We start from the raw sequence: 17043 nt of genomic DNA, 5'->3' as shown, positions 1-17043 counted from the left end.
AACCGGGCTCCGACTTCGTGCAGGCCGCACCTTGGAGCACACTTCGGAGCGCTCCTTGGTGCGCACCATGGTGCCCACCAGGGCGCGCAACCCAGCCAAGGTCTGCACACCAAGGTGCCCACCCCGGCGAAGGTGCACGCGAGGTGCGCACCCGGGGCAAACCGGGCTCCGACTTCGTGCACGCCATGGTGCCCACCGCGGCGAAGGTGCACGCGAGGTGCGCACCCGGGGCAAACCGGGCTCCGACTTCGTGCACGCCGCACCTTGGAGCACACTTCGGAGCGCTCCTTGGTGCGCACCATGGTGCCCACCAGGGCGCGCAACCCAGCCAAGGTGTGCGCACCAAGGTGCACGCGAGGTGCGCACCCGGGGCAAACCGGGGTCCGACTTCGTGCACGCCGCACCTTGGAGCACACATCGGAGCGCTCCCAGGTTCGCACCAGCGTTGCGCACCTTTGATGCGCTGCCTTCACTAATTTCCAGAAAAGGCAAAAAAAAACGAGATTTTAAAATTTCCGTTCTGAAAGATAGTGAAAAAAACGGAACGCGGGTGCCATCTTGAGCCCTTCCTGGTGCGCAGCCCAGGCAAGTTGTGCGCACCAAGGTGCCCACCCTGGCGGAGGTGCGCGCCCGGGGCAATCCGGGCTCCGACTTCGTGCACTGCATGGTGCCCACCAAGGCGCGCAACCCAGCCAAGGTGCCCACCGCAGCGAAGGTGCACGCGAGGTGCACACCCGGGGCAAACCGGGCTCCGACTTCGTGCACGCCGCACCTTGGAGCACACTTCAGAGCGCTCCTTGGTGCGCACCAGGGCGCGCAACCCAGCCGAGGTGCCCACCCCGGCGAAGGTGCACGCGAGGTGCGCACCCGGGGCAAACCGGGCTCCGACTTCGTGCACGCCATGGTGCCCACCGCGGCGAAGGTGCGCACCCGGGGCAAACCGGGCTCCGACTTCGTGCACGCCGCACCTTGGAGCACACTTCGGAGCGCTCCTTGGTGCGCACCATGGTGCCCACCAGGCCGCGCAACCCAGCCAAGGTGTGCGCACCAAGGTGCACGCGAGGTGCGCACCCGGGGCAAACCGGGGTCCGACTTCGTGCACGCCGCACCTTGGAGCACACATCGGGGCGCTCCCGGGTTCGCACCGGCGTTGCGCACCGTGGTGGGCACCTCGGAGCACACCAAGGTGGGCAGCGAGGTGCGCACCTTTGATGCGATGCCTTCACTAATTTCCATAAAAGGCAAAAAAAAAACGAGATTTTAAAATTTCCGTTTTGAAAGATAGTGAGAAAAAGGGAATGCTGGTGCCATCTTGAGCCCGCCCTGGTGCGCAGCCCAGCCAAGGTTTGCGCACCAAGGTGCCCACCCTGGCGAAGGTGCGCGCCCGGGCAATTAACCCAACTTCCAACTTCGCGCGCGCCAGGGTGGGAGCGCACCCAACAACCGGGCCTGGGAAGAGCCAATGCGAGAAACCCCACCAAACTCTCTGACAAAAAAAGAGGGGGCGCTCCAGTAACCCCGCTTCGGAGCGCACCCTGGGCAAACCCAGCCAAGGTGCCCACCCCGGCCAAGGTGCAGGCGAGGTGCGCACCCGGGGCAAACCGGGCTCCGACAACGTGCACGCCGCACCTTGGAGCACACTTCGTAGCGCTCCCGGGTGCGCACCTCAGAGCACACCAAGGTGGGCAGCGAGGTGCGCACCTTTGATGCGCTGCCTTCACTAATTTCCAGAAAAGGCAAAAAAAAAAGGAGATTTTAAAATTTCCGTTTTGAAAGATAGTGAAAAAAACGGAACGCGCGTGCCATCTTGAGCCCGCCCTCGTGCGCAGCCCAGGTAAGGTGCCCACCCTGGCAAAGGTGCGCACCCGGGCAATTAACCCTACTTCCGACTTCGTGCGCGCCAGGGTGGCAACCGGGCCTCGGAAGAGCCAATGCGAGAAACCCCACCAAACGCTCCGACAAAAAAAGAGGCGGCGCTCCAATAACCCCGCTTCGGAGCGCAGCCGGGGCAAACCAAGCCAAGGTGCCCACCCCGACGAAGGTGCACGCGAGGTGCGCACCCGGGGCAAACCGGGCTCCGACAACGTGCACGCAGCACCTTGGAGCACACTTCGAAGCACTCCCGGGTGCCCACCGGCGTTGCGCACCGTGGTGGGCAGCGAGGTGCGCACCTTTGATGCGCTGCCTTCACTAATTTCCAGAAAAAGGCAAAAAAAAATGAGATTTTAAAATTTCCGTTTTGAAAGATAGTGAAAAAAAAGGAACGCGGGTGCCATCTTGAGCCCGCCCTGGTGCGCAGCCCAGGCAAGGCATGCGCACCAAGGTGCCCACCCGAGGTGCACACCCGGGGCAAACCGGGCTCCGACTTCGTGCAGGCCGCACCTTGGAGCACACTTCAGAGCGCTCCTTGGTGCGCACCATGGTGCCCACCAGGGCGCACCCGAGGCAAACCGGGCTCCGACTTCGTGCACGCCGCACCTTGGAGCACACATCGGAGCGCTCCCAGGTTCGCACCAGCGTTGCGCACCTTTGATGCGCTGCCTTCACTAATTTCCAGAAAAGGCAAAAAAAAACGATATTTTAAAATTTCCGTTCCGAAAGATAGTGAAAAAAACGGAACGCGGGTGCCATCTTGAGCCCTTCCTGATGCGCAGCCCAGGCAAGTTGTGCGCACCAAGGTGCCCACCCTGGCGGAGGTGCGCGCCCGGGGCAAACCGGGCTCCGACTTCGTGCACTGCATGGTGCCCACCAAGGCGCGCAACCCAGCCAAGGTGCCCACCGCAGCGAAGGTGCACGCGAGGTGCGCACCCGAGGTGCACACCCGGGGCAAACCGGGCTCCGACTTCGTGCACGCCGCACCTTGGAGCACACTTCAGAGCGCTCCTTGGTACGCACCAGGGCGCGCAACCCAGCCAAGGTGCTCACCCCGGCGAAGGTGCACGCGAGGTGCGCACCCGGGGCAAACCGGGCTCGGACTTCGTGCACGCCGCACCTTGGAGCACACATCGGAGCGCTCCCGGGTTCGCACCAGCATTGCGCACCTTTGATGCGCTGCCTTCACTAATTTCCAGAAAAGGCAAAAAAAAGAAAAAAATGAGATTTTAAAATTTCCGTTTTGAAAGATAGTGAAAAAAACGGAACGCGGGTGCCATCTTGAGCCCGCCCTGGTGTGCAGCCCAGGCAAGTTGTGCGCACCAAGGCACCCACCCTGGCCAAGGTGGGTCACGGGGTGGGTCCTAGGGTGGGTAACGGGGTGGGTACTAAGGTGCGTGCCAAGGTGGGTCATAGGGTGGGTGCCAAGGTGGGCACCAGGGTGGGTGTGCACCAACCCTAGCCAGGGTAGGTCACGGGGTGGTTGTCGGGGTGGGCGTCAAGGAGCCAAGGTGGGTGGCAAGTAGCCAAGTTGCGTGCCAAGGTGGGTGTCGGGGTGGGTGCCAAGGATCCAAGGTGGGTGCCAAGGAACCAAGGTGGGTGTCTGGGTGGGTGCCGAGGTGGGAGCCAGGGTGGGTCCCAAGGTGAGTGCAAAGGTGGGTGCCAGGGTCAAGGTGAGTGCCAATGTGGGTTCCAAGGTGCCAGGGTCAGGGTGAGTGCCAATGTGGGTTCAAAGGTGCTAAGTTGGGTGCGAGGTTGGGTGCGAGGGTGGGTGGGTGCCAAGGTGTGCTAGGTGGAAGCCCGGGTGGGTCGGCATCCCATGGGTGTCGAGTTGGGTGCCTGATGGGTGCTTCTTGTCAAGTTTTAGTCGTCGGGACTCATTTCGAGCCTTAGAGGTCGTTTCTTGTCCGGTTGCCCTGTCTTCGACCTGGGAACCCAATTTTGGTCCTCGGGTCCCATTTTTTTTTGTCTCGCATCCCACTTTTGGCCTGTGGCCTTTTCGGGGTCGATTCTCGTTTTGGGCATCAGAGCATGTTTCTTCTCCTAAAACCCAATATTTGTTTATTAAGTCTCGGAACACATTTTTGTTCTCGTGGACCCATCATGGGTCTTGGAACGCATTTGTGGTCCTTGGGTCCCATTTTGCATCCCGAAACTTGTGTTTTGGTGCTTGATCCCTATTTTGGGTGCCCACCTTGCACCAAGTGCGCACCCGGGGCAAACCGAGCGCCTTGGTGCACCGGGGCAAGATCGAGCGTGCACCCGAGGCGCCCCGAACATGCACCAAGGTGCACTCGGCCCACATGTGAGCGCAGGTCGTTGCGCCCGAGGTGGTGTGTGGGCACCGCGTTGCAGACGGGACACTGCACGCACACGACGCCCCCTCCAGGTGCACGCACGTAGGCCGGGCCGGGTGCACACCCGACGCCCTAGCAAGGTGCGCGCACCCGGGCAGGGCTCACACTTGGCGAACGGGGCGCACTTCGCGAGGGAGGGTGTGCACCTCGACGGGGGTGGGTGGCCGGGGTGGATTCGCACGTGGGTCGCGGTTTGCTAAGTACACACTGCGACAAGCTCATAACGGGTGCGATCATACCAGCGTTAGTGCACCGGATCCCATCAGAACTCCGCAGTTAAGCGCGCTTGGGCCGGAGTAGTACTGGGATGGGTGACCTCCCGGGAAGTCCCGGTGTTGCACCCTTTTTTAGTTTTTCGCCGGGCGTCGCAATGCTATTTGAATAAACCTTTTGCCCGTTTGCGTTCTCGTCGGGGCCGGGCCGGGCCGGGGTGCGCTGCCCGCACTACCGCGCGCGCGGGGGTGACACCGAGCGCGCACCCGAGGCGCCCCGAGCACACAGGCCACGGTGCAACCCGGGCGTTGTGCGCGCACCCCGGTGCGCCCGAGGTGCTGCGCGCGCACCCAGGTGAAATCGGTGTGCACCTCGGCCAGTGCGCGCTCGGTCGAGTCGCGCACGTTGGCCAAGGTGCACGGTGATGTTTCTTACTCTAAGGTTCCGCACCAGACGCCCGGGACAGGTGAGCGAAGCTGGGCGGGGCCGGGTGCGCGGCCGGGGCAGGTGCACGCAGCTGGAGAGAGCTTTGGAGCACACTTCGGAGCGCACCAATGATGCGCTCCATTCAAAAGTTTCCTGAAAAGGCAAAAAAAGTTGAGATTATAGAATTTCCCACTTGAGAGATTGTAAAAAAAAAAAATTTAAAATGAAGGAAACGCGGGTGCCAAGGTGTGCGCAGCCCAGCCCACCCTGGCGAAGGTGCACGCAAGGTGCGCACCCGAGGCAAACCGGACAATTAACCCAACTTTCGACTTCGCGCGCACCTTGGAGCGCACTTCGGAGCGCTCCTTGGTGCGCACCAATCTTGGGCACCTCGGAGTGCACCATGGCGCCCACCAAGGTGCGCACCCGGGGCAAACCGAGCTCCGACTTCGTGCGCACCTTGGAGCGCACGAAAGGTGCGCACCATGGCGCCCACCAAGGTGCGCAGCCCAGCCAAGGCGTGCGCATCAAGGTGCGCACCCTGGCGAAGGTGCGCACCCGGGGCAAACCGAGCTCCGACTTCGTGCGCACCTTGGAGCGCACAAAAGGTGCGCAACCCAGCCAAGGTGTGCGCACCCCGGTCAAACCGAGCTCCGAATCGTGCGCACCAGAGGTGCACGCCATCGTGCGCACCTTGGAGCACACTTCGGAGCCCTCCTTGGTGCGCGCCGATGTTGCGCACCTCGGAGCGCACCCGGGGAAAACAATGCAATTAACCCGACTTTCGACTTCGTGGGCACCTCGGAGCGCTCTCGGGTTCGCACCTCGGAGCACACCGAGGTGCGCACCTTTGATGCGCTGCCTTCACCAATTTCCAGAAAAGGCAAGAAAACATTGAGAAGGTGTGCGCACCGAGGTGCCCACCCTGGCGAAGGTGCACGCGAGGTGCGCACCCGGGGCAAACCGGGCTCCGACTTCGTGCACGCCGCACCTTGGAGCACACTTCGGAGCGCTCCTTGGTGCGCACCAGGGCGCGCAACCCAGCCGAGGTGCCCACCCCGGCGAAGGTGCACGCGAGGTGCGCACCCGGGGCAAACCGGGCTCCGACTTCGTGCACGCCATGGTGCCCACCGCGGCGAAGGTGCACGCGAGGTGCGCACCCGGGGCAAACCGGGCTCCGACTTCGTGCACGCCGCACCTTGGAGCACACTTCGGAGCGCTCCTTGGTGCGCACCATGGTGCCCACCAGGGCGCGCAACCCCGCCGAAGGTGCACGCGAGGTGCGCACCCGGGGCAAACCGGGCTCCGACTTCGTGCACGCCGCACCTTGGAGCACACTTCGGAGCGCTCCTTGGTGCGCACCATGGTGCCCACCAGGGCGCGCAACCCCGCCGAAGGTGCACGCGAGGTGCGCACCCGGGGCAAACCGGGCTCCGACTTCGTGCACGCCATGGTGCGCACCGCGGCGAAGGTGCGCACCCGGGGCAAACCGGGCTCCGACTTCGTGCACGCCGCACCTTGGAGCACACTTCGGAGCGCTCCTTGGTGCGCACCAGGGCGCGCAACCCAGCCGAGGTGCCCACCCCGGCGAAGGTGCACGCGAGGTGCGTACCCGGGGCAAACCGGGCTCCGACTTCGTGCACGCCGCACCTTGGAGCACACTTCGGAGCGCTCCTTGGTGCGCACCATGGTGCCCACCAGGCCGCGCAACCCAGCCAAGGTGTGCGCACCAAGGTGCACGCGAGGTGCGCACCCGGGGCAAACCGGGGTCCGACTTCGTGCACGCCGCACCTTGGAGCACACATCGGGGCGCTCCCGGGTTCGCACCGGCGTTGCGCACCGTGGTGGGCACCTCGGAGCACACCAAGGTGGGCAGCGAGGTGCGCACCTTTGATGCGATGCCTTCACTAATTTCCATAAAAGGCAAAAAAAAAACGAGATTTTAAAATTTCCGTTTTGAAAGATAGTGAGAAAAAGGGAATGCTGGTGCCATCTTGAGCCCGCCCTGGTGCGCAGCCCAGCCAAGGTGTGCGCACCAAGGTGCCCACCCTGGCGAAGGTGCGCGCCCGGGCAATTAACCCAACTTCCAACTTCGCGCGCGCCAGGGTGGGAGCGCACCCAACAACCGGGCCTGGGAAGAGCCAATGCGAGAAACCCCACCAAACGCTCTGACAAAAAAAGAGGGGGCGCTCCAGTAACCCCGCTTCGGAGCGCACCCTGGGCAAACCCAGCCAAGGTGCCCACCCCGGCCAAGGTGCAGGCGAGGTGCGCACCCGGGGCAAACCGGGCTCCGACAACGTGCACGCCGCACCTTGGAGCACACTTCGTAGCGCTCCCGGGTGCGCACCTCAGAGCACACCAAGGTGGGCAGCGAGGTGCGCACCTTTGATGCGCTGCCTTCACTAATTTCCAGAAAAGGCAAAAAAAAAAGGAGATTTTAAAATTTCCGTTTTGAAAGATAGTGAAAAAAACGGAACGCGCGTGCCATCTTGAGCCCGCCCTGGTGCGCAGCCCAGGTAAGGTGCCCACCCTGGCAAAGGTGCGCACCCGGGCAATTAACCCTACTTCCGACTTCGTGCGCGCCAGGGTGGCAACCGGGCCTCGGAAGAGCCAATGCGAGAAACCCCACCAAACGCTCCGACAAAAAAAGAGGCGGCGCTCCAATAACCCCGCTTCGGAGCGCAGCCGGGGCAAACCCAGCCAAGGTGCCCACCCCGACGAAGGTGCACGCGAGGTGCGCACCCGGGGCAAACCGGGCTCCGACAACGTGCACGCAGCACCTTGGAGCACACTTCGAAGCACTCCCGGGTGCCCACCGGCGTTGCGCACCGTGGTGGGCAGCGAGGTGCGCACCTTTGATGCGCTGCCTTCACTAATTTCCAGAAAAAGGCAAAAAAAAATGAGATTTTAAAATTTCCGTTTTGAAAGATAGTGAAAAAAAAGGAACGCGGGTGCCATCTTGAGCCCGCCCTGGTGCGCAGCCCAGGCAAGGCATGCGCACCAAGGTGCCCACCCGAGGTGCACACCCGGGGCAAACCGGGCTCCGACTTCGTGCAGGCCGCACCTTGGAGCACACTTCGGAGCGCTCCTTGGTGCGCACCATGGTGCCCACCAGGGCGCGCAACCCAGCCAAGGTCTGCACACGAAGGTGCCCACCCCGGCGAAGGTGCACGCGAGGTGCGCACCCGGGGCAAACCGGGCTCCGACTTCGTGCACGCCATGGTGCCCACCGCGGCGAAGGTGCACGCGAGGTGCGCACCCGGGGCAAACCGGGCTCCGACTTCGTGCACGCCGCACCTTGGAGCACACTTCGGAGCGCTCCTTGGTGCGCACCATGGTGCCCACCAGGGCGCGCAACCCAGCCAAGGTGTGCGCACCAAGGTGCACGCGAGGTGCGCACCCGGGGCAAACCGGGGTCCGACTTCGTGCACGCCGCACCTTGGAGCACACATCGGAGCGCTCCCAGGTTCGCACCAGCGTTGCGCACCTTTGATGCGCTGCCTTCACTAATTTCCAGAAAAGGCAAAAAAAAACGATATTTTAAAATTTCCGTTCTGAAAGATAGTGAAAAAAACGGAACGCGGGTGCCATCTTGAGCCCTTCCTGGTGCGCAGCCCAGGCAAGTTGTGCGCACCAAGGTGCCCACCCTGGCGGAGGTGCGCGCCCGGGGCAAACCGGGCTCCGACTTCGTGCACTGCATGGTGCCCACCAAGGCGCGCAACCCAGCCAAGGTGCCCACCGCAGCGAAGGTGCACGCGAGGTGCACACCCGGGGCAAACCGGGCTCCGACTTCGTGCACGCCGCACCTTGGAGCACACTTCAGAGCGCTCCTTGGTGCGCACCAGGGCGCGCACCCCAGCCGAGGTGCCCACCCCGGCGAAGGTGCACGCGAGGTGCGCACCCGGGGCAAACCGGGCTCCGACTTCGTGCACGCCATGGTGCCCACCGCGGCGAAGGTGCGCACCCGGGGCAAACCGGGCTCCGACTTCGTGCACGCCGCACCTTGGAGCACACTTCGGAGCGCTCCTTGGTGCGCACCATGGTGCCCACCAGGCCGCGCAACCCAGCCAAGGTGTGCGCACCAAGGTGCACGCGAGGTGCGCACCCGGGGCAAACCGGGGTCCGACTTCGTGCACGCCGCACCTTGGAGCACACATCGGGGCGCTCCCGGGTTCGCACCGGCGTTGCGCACCGTGGTGGGCACCTCGGAGCACACCAAGGTGGGCAGCGAGGTGCGCACCTTTGATGCGATGCCTTCACTAATTTCCATAAAAGGCAAAAAAAAAACGAGATTTTAAAATTTCCGTTTTGAAAGATAGTGAGAAAAAGGGAATGCTGGTGCCATCTTGAGCCCGCCCTGGTGCGCAGCCCAGCCAAGGTTTGCGCACCAAGGTGCCCACCCTGGCGAAGGTGCGCGCCCGGGCAATTAACCCAACTTCCAACTTCGCGCGCGCCAGGGTGGGAGCGCACCCAACAACCGGGCCTGGGAAGAGCCAATGCGAGAAACCCCACCAAACTCTCTGACAAAAAAAGAGGGGGCGCTCCAGTAACCCCGCTTCGGAGCGCACCCTGGGCAAACCCAGCCAAGGTGCCCACCCCGGCCAAGGTGCAGGCGAGGTGCGCACCCGGGGCAAACCGGGCTCCGACAACGTGCACGCCGCACCTTGGAGCACACTTCGTAGCGCTCCCGGGTGCGCACCTCAGAGCACACCAAGGTGGGCAGCGAGGTGCGCACCTTTGATGCGCTGCCTTCACTAATTTCCAGAAAAGGCAAAAAAAAAAGGAGATTTTAAAATTTCCGTTTTGAAAGATAGTGAAAAAAACGGAACGCGCGTGCCATCTTGAGCCCGCCCTGGTGCGCAGCCCAGGTAAGGTGCCACCCTGGCAAAGGTGCGCACCCGGGCAATTAACCCTACTTCCGACTTCGTGCGCGCCAGGGTGGCAACCGGGCCTCGGAAGAGCCAATGCGAGAAACCCCACCAAACGCTCCGACAAAAAAAGAGGCGGCGCTCCAATAACCCCGCTTCGGAGCGCAGCCGGGGCAAACCAAGCCAAGGTGCCCACCCCGACGAAGGTGCACGCGAGGTGCGCACCCGGGGCAAACCGGGCTCCGACAACGTGCACGCAGCACCTTGGAGCACACTTCGAAGCACTCCCGGGTGCCCACCGGCGTTGCGCACCGTGGTGGGCAGCGAGGTGCGCACCTTTGATGCGCTGCCTTCACTAATTTCCAGAAAAAGGCAAAAAAAAATGAGATTTTAAAATTTCCGTTTTGAAAGATAGTGAAAAAAAAGGAACGCGGGTGCCATCTTGAGCCCGCCCTGGTGCGCAGCCCAGGCAAGGCATGCGCACCAAGGTGCCCACCCGAGGTGCACACCCGGGGCAAACCGGGCTCCGACTTCGTGCAGGCCGCACCTTGGAGCACACTTCGGAGCGCTCCTTGGTGCGCACCATGGTGCCCACCAGGGCGCACCCGAGGCAAACCGGGCTCCGACTTCGTGCACGCCGCACCTTGGAGCACACATCGGAGCGCTCCCAGGTTCGCACCAGCGTTGCGCACCTTTGATGCGCTGCCTTCACTAATTTCCAGAAAAGGCAAAAAAAAACGATATTTTAAAATTTCCGTTCTGAAAGATAGTGAAAAAAACGGAACGCGGGTGCCATCTTGAGCCCTTCCTGATGCGCAGCCCAGGCAAGTTGTGCGCACCAAGGTGCCCACCCTGGCGGAGGTGCGCGCCCGGGGCAAACCGGGCTCCGACTTCGTGCACTGCATGGTGCCCACCAAGGCGCGCAACCCAGCCAAGGTGCCCACCGCAGCGAAGGTGCACGCGAGGTGCGCACCCGAGGTGCACACCCGGGGCAAACCGGGCTCCGACTTCGTGCACGCCGCACCTTGGAGCACACTTCAGAGCGCTCCTTGGTACGCACCAGGGCGCGCAACCCAGCCAAGGTGCTCACCCCGGCGAAGGTGCACGCGAGGTGCGCACCCGGGGCAAACCGGGCTCGGACTTCGTGCACGCCGCACCTTGGAGCACACATCGGAGCGCTCCCGGGTTCGCACCAGCATTGCGCACCTTTGATGCGCTGCCTTCACTAATTTCCAGAAAAGGCAAAAAAAAGAAAAAAATGAGATTTTAAAATTTCCGTTTTGAAAGATAGTGAAAAAAACGGAACGCGGGTGCCATCTTGAGCCCGCCCTGGTGTGCAGCCCAGGCAAGTTGTGCGCACCAAGGCACCCACCCTGGCCAAGGTGGGTCACGGGGTGGGTCCTAGGGTGGGTAACGGGGTGGGTACTAAGGTGCGTGCCAAGGTGGGTCATAGGGTGGGTGCCAAGGTGGGCACCAGGGTGGGTGTGCACCAACCCTAGCCAGGGTAGGTCACGGGGTGGTTGTCGGGGTGGGCGTCAAGGAGCCAAGGTGGGTGGCAAGTAGCCAAGTTGCGTGCCAAGGTGGGTGTCGGGGTGGGTGCCAAGGATCCAAGGTGGGTGCCAAGGAACCAAGGTGGGTGTCTGGGTGGGTGCCGAGGTGGGAGCCAGGGTGGGTCCCAAGGTGAGTGCAAAGGTGGGTGCCAGGGTCAAGGTGAGTGCCAATGTGGGTTCCAAGGTGCCAGGGTCAGGGTGAGTGCCAATGTGGGTTCAAAGGTGCTAAGTTGGGTGCGAGGTTGGGTGCGAGGGTGGGTGGGTGCCAAGGTGTGCTAGGTGGAAGCCCGGGTGGGTCGGCATCCCATGGGTGTCGAGTTGGGTGCCTGATGGGTGCTTCTTGTCAAGTTTTAGTCGTCGGGACTCATTTCGAGCCTTAGAGGTCGTTTCTTGTCCGGTTGCCCTGTCTTCGACCTGGGAACCCAATTTTGGTCCTCGGGTCCCATTTTTTTTTGTCTCGCATCCCACTTTTGGCCTGTGGCCTTTTCGGGGTCGATTCTCGTTTTGGGCATCAGAGCATGTTTCTTCTCCTAAAACCCAATATTTGTTTATTAAGTCTCGGAACACATTTTTGTTCTCGTGGACCCATCATGGGTCTTGGAACGCATTTGTGGTCCTTGGGTCCCATTTTGCATCCCGAAACTTGTGTTTTGGTGCTTGATCCCTATTTTGGGTGCCCACCTTGCACCAAGTGCGCACCCGGGGCAAACCGAGCGCCTTGGTGCACCGGGGCAAGATCGAGCGTGCACCCGAGGCGCCCCGAACATGCACCAAGGTGCACTCGGCCCACATGTGAGCGCAGGTCGTTGCGCCCGAGGTGGTGTGTGGGCACCGCGTTGCAGACGGGACACTGCACGCACACGACGCCCCCTCCAGGTGCACGCACGTAGGCCGGGCCGGGTGCACACCCGACGCCCTAGCAAGGTGCGCGCACCCGGGCAGGGCTCACACTTGGCGAACGGGGCGCACTTCGCGAGGGAGGGTGTGCACCTCGACGGGGGTGGGTGGCCGGGGTGGATTCGCACGTGGGTCGCGGTTTGCTAAGTACACACTGCGACAAGCTCATAACGGGTGCGATCATACCAGCGTTAGTGCACCGGATCCCATCAGAACTCCGCAGTTAAGCGCGCTTGGGCCGGAGTAGTACTGGGATGGGTGACCTCCCGGGAAGTCCCGGTGTTGCACCCTTTTTTAGTTTTTCGCCGGGCGTCGCAATGCTATTTGAATAAACCTTTTGCCCGTTTGCGTTCTCGTCGGGGCCGGGCCGGGCCGGGGTGCGCTGCCCGCACTACCGCGCGCGCGGGGGCGACACCGAGCGCGCACCCGAGGCGCCCCGAGCACACAGGCCACGGTGCAACCCGGGCGTTGTGCGCGCACCCCGGTGCGCCCGAGGTGCTGCGCGCGCACCCAGGTGAAATCGGTGTGCACCTCGGCCAGTGCGCGCTCGGTCGAGTCGCGCACGTTGGCCAAGGTGCACGGTGATGTTTCTTACTCTAAGGTTCCGCACCAGACGCCCGGGACAGGTGAGCGAAGCTGGGCGGGGCCGGGTGCGCGGCCGGGGCAGGTGCACGCAGCTGGAGAGAGCTTTGGAGCACACTTCGGAGCGCACCAATGATGCGCTCCATTCAAAAGTTTCCTGAAAAGGCAAAAAAAGTTGAGATTATAGAATTTCCCACTTGAGAGATTGTAAAAAAAAAAAATTTAAAATGAAGGAAACGCGGGTGCCAAGGTGTGCGCAGCCCAGCCCACCCTGGCGAAGGTGCACGCAAGGTGCGCACCCGAGGCAAACCGGACAATTAACCCAACTTTCGACTTCGCGCGCACCTTGGAGCGCACTTCGGAGCGCTCCTTGGTGCGCACCAATCTTGGGCACCTCGGAGTGCACCATGGCGCCCACCAAGGTGCGCACCCGGGGCAAACCGAGCTCCGACTTCGTGCGCACCTTGGAGCGCACGAAAGGTGCGCACCATGGCGCCCACCAAGGTGCGCAGCCCAGCCAAGGCGTGCGCATCAAGGTGCGCACCCTGGCGAAGGTGCGCACCCGGGGCAAACCGAGCTCCGACTTCGTGCGCACCTTGGAGCGCACAAAAGGTGCGCAACCCAGCCAAGGTGTGCGCACCCCGGTCAAACCGAGCTCCGAATCGTGCGCACCAGAGGTGCACGCCATCGTGCGCACCTTGGAGCACACTTCGGAGCCCTCCTTGGTGCGCGCCGATGTTGCGCACCTCGGAGCGCACCCGGGGAAAACAATGCAATTAACCCGACTTTCGACTTCGTGGGCACCTCGGAGCGCTCTCGGGTTCGCACCTCGGAGCACACCGAGGTGCGCACCTTTGATGCGCTGCCTTCACCAATTTCCAGAAAAGGCAAGAAAACATTGAGAAGGTGTGCGCACCGAGGTGCCCACCCTGGCGAAGGTGCACGCGAGGTGCGCACCCGGGGCAAACCGGGCTCCGACTTCGTGCACGCCGCACCTTGGAGCACACTTCGGAGCGCTCCTTGGTGCGCACCAGGGCGCGCAACCCAGCCGAGGTGCCCACCCCGGCGAAGGTGCACGCGAGGTGCGCACCCGGGGCAAACCGGGCTCCGACTTCGTGCACGCCATGGTGCCCACCGCGGCGAAGGTGCACGCGAGGTGCGCACCCGGGGCAAACCGGGCTCCGACTTCGTGCACGCCGCACCTTGGAGCACACTTCGGAGCGCTCCTTGGTGCGCACCATGGTGCCCACCAGGGCGCGCAACCCCGCCGAAGGTGCACGCGAGGTGCGCACCCGGGGCAAACCGGGCTCCGACTTCGTGCACGCCGCACCTTGGAGCACACTTCGGAGCGCTCCTTGGTGCGCACCATGGTGCCCACCAGGGCGCGCAACCCCGCCGAAGGTGCACGCGAGGTGCGCACCCGGGGCAAACCGGGCTCCGACTTCGTGCACGCCATGGTGCGCACCGCGGCGAAGGTGCGCACCCGGGGCAAACCGGGCTCCGACTTCGTGCACGCCGCACCTTGGAGCACACTTCGGAGCGCTCCTTGGTGCGCACCAGGGCGCGCAACCCAGCCGAGGTGCCCACCCCGGCGAAGGTGCACGCGAGGTGCGTACCCGGGGCAAACCGGGCTCCGACTTCGTGCACGCCGCACCTTGGAGCACACTTCGGAGCGCTCCTTGGTGCGCACCATGGTGCCCACCAGGCCGCGCAACCCAGCCAAGGTGTGCGCACCAAGGTGCACGCGAGGTGCGCACCCGGGGCAAACCGGGGTCCGACTTCGTGCACGCCGCACCTTGGAGCACACATCGGGGCGCTCCCGGGTTCGCACCGGCGTTGCGCACCGTGGTGGGCACCTCGGAGCACACCAAGGTGGGCAGCGAGGTGCGCACCTTTGATGCGATGCCTTCACTAATTTCCATAAAAGGCAAAAAAAAAACGAGATTTTAAAATTTCCGTTTTGAAAGATAGTGAGAAAAAGGGAATGCTGGTGCCATCTTGAGCCCGCCCTGGTGCGCAGCCCAGCCAAGGTGTGCGCACCAAGGTGCCCACCCTGGCGAAGGTGCGCGCCCGGGCAATTAACCCAACTTCCAACTTCGCGCGCGCCAGGGTGGGAGCGCACCCAACAACCGGGCCTGGGAAGAGCCAATGCGAGAAACCCCACCAAACGCTCTGACAAAAAAAGAGGGGGCGCTCCAGTAACCCCGCTTCGGAGCGCACCCTGGGCAAACCCAGCCAAGGTGCCCACCCCGGCCAAGGTGCAGGCGAGGTGCGCACCCGGGGCAAACCGGGCTCCGACAACGTGCACGCCGCACCTTGGAGCACACTTCGTAGCGCTCCCGGGTGCGCACCTCAGAGCACACCAAGGTGGGCAGCGAGGTGCGCACCTTTGATGCGCTGCCTTCACTAATTTCCAGAAAAGGCAAAAAAAAAAGGAGATTTTAAAATTTCCGTTTTGAAAGATAGTGAAAAAAACGGAACGCGCGTGCCATCTTGAGCCCGCCCTGGTGCGCAGCCCAGGTAAGGTGCCCACCCTGGCAAAGGTGCGCACCCGGGCAATTAACCCTACTTCCGACTTCGTGCGCGCCAGGGTGGCAACCGGGCCTCGGAAGAGCCAATGCGAGAAACCCCACCAAACGCTCCGACAAAAAAAGAGGCGGCGCTCCAATAACCCCGCTTCGGAGCGCAGCCGGGGCAAACCCAGCCAAGGTGCCCACCCCGACGAAGGTGCACGCGAGGTGCGCACCCGGGGCAAACCGGGCTCCGACAACGTGCACGCAGCACCTTGGAGCACACTTCGAAGCACTCCCGGGTGCCCACCGGCGTTGCGCACCGTGGTGGGCAGCGAGGTGCGCACCTTTGATGCGCTGCCTTCACTAATTTCCAGAAAAAGGCAAAAAAAAATGAGATTTTAAAATTTCCGTTTTGAAAGATAGTGAAAAAAAAGGAACGCGGGTGCCATCTTGAGCCCGCCCTGGTGCGCAGCCCAGGCAAGGCATGCGCACCAAGGTGCCCACCCGAGGTGCACACCCGGGGCAAACCGGGCTCCGACTTCGTGCAGGCCGCACCTTGGAGCACACTTCGGAGCGCTCCTTGGTGCGCACCATGGTGCCCACCAGGGCGCGCAACCCAGCCAAGGTCTGCACACGAAGGTGCCCACCCCGGCGAAGGTGCACGCGAGGTGCGCACCCGGGGCAAACCGGGCTCCGACTTCGTGCACGCCATGGTGCCCACCGCGGCGAAGGTGCACGCGAGGTGCGCACCCGGGGCAAACCGGGCTCCGACTTCGTGCACGCCGCACCTTGGAGCACACTTCGGAGCGCTCCTTGGTGCGCACCATGGTGCCCACCAGGGCGCGCAACCCAGCCAAGGTGTGCGCACCAAGGTGCACGCGAGGTGCGCACCCGGGGCAAACCGGGGTCCGACTTCGTGCACGCCGCACCTTGGAGCACACATCGGAGCGCTCCCAGGTTCGCACCAGCGTTGCGCACCTTTGATGCGCTGCCTTCACTAATTTCCAGAAAAGGCAAAAAAAAACGATATTTTAAAATTTCCGTTCTGAAAGATAGTGAAAAAAACGGAACGCGGGTGCCATCTTGAGCCCTTCCTGGTGCGCAGCCCAGGCAAGTTGTGCGCACCAAGGTGCCCACCCTGGCGGAGGTGCGCGCCCGGGGCAAACCGGGCTCCGACTTCGTGCACTGCATGGTGCCCACCAAGGCGCGCAACCCAGCCAAGGTGCCCACCGCAGCGAAGGTGCACGCGAGGTGCACACCCGGGGCAAACCGGGCTCCGACTTCGTGCACGCCGCACCTTGGAGCACACTTCAGAGCGCTCCTTGGTGCGCACCAGGGCGCGCACCCCAGCCGAGGTGCCCACCCCGGCGAAGGTGCACGCGAGGTGCGCACCCGGGGCAAACCGGGCTCCGACTTCGTGCACGCCATGGTGCCCACCGCGGCGAAGGTGCGCACCCGGGGCAAACCGGGCTCCGACTTCGTGCACGCCGCACCTTGGAGCACACTTCGGAGCGCTCCTTGGTGCGCACCATGGTGCCCACCAGGCCGCGCAACCCAGCCAAGGTGTGCGCACCAAGGTGCACGCGAGGTGCGCACCCGGGGCAAACCGGGGTCCGACTTCGTGCACGCCGCACCTTGGAGCACACATCGGGGCGCTCCCGGGTTCGCACCGGCGTTGCGCACCGTGGTGGGCACCTCGGAGCACACCAAGGTGGGCAGCGAGGTGCGCACCTTTGATGCGATGCCTTCACTAATTTCCATAAAA

At 63.1% G+C, this 17043-nt stretch overlaps 2 non-coding genes across 2 annotated transcripts; both read left to right on the top strand.

The window, feature by feature from the left end:
- Positions 1-4454: 4454 nt before the first annotated feature.
- On the top strand, positions 4455-4573 carry LOC131865372 (5S ribosomal RNA). The gene has a single exon (XR_009364100.1). It is a non-coding gene; the product is annotated as a 5S ribosomal RNA (ribosomal RNA).
- Positions 4574-12355: 7782 nt separating this feature from the next.
- On the top strand, positions 12356-12474 carry LOC131865371 (5S ribosomal RNA). The gene has a single exon (XR_009364099.1). It is a non-coding gene; the product is annotated as a 5S ribosomal RNA (ribosomal RNA).
- The last annotated feature ends 4569 nt before the right edge of the window (positions 12475-17043 follow it).

The sequence above is a fragment of the Cryptomeria japonica genome, unplaced genomic scaffold (assembly GCF_030272615.1).
Source record: "Cryptomeria japonica unplaced genomic scaffold, Sugi_1.0 HiC_scaffold_109, whole genome shotgun sequence".
Lineage (NCBI taxonomy): Eukaryota > Viridiplantae > Streptophyta > Pinopsida > Cupressales > Cupressaceae > Cryptomeria > Cryptomeria japonica.
Note: the sequence above shows the minus strand (reverse complement) of the source record. Positions and strands in the feature narration are given on the sequence as shown.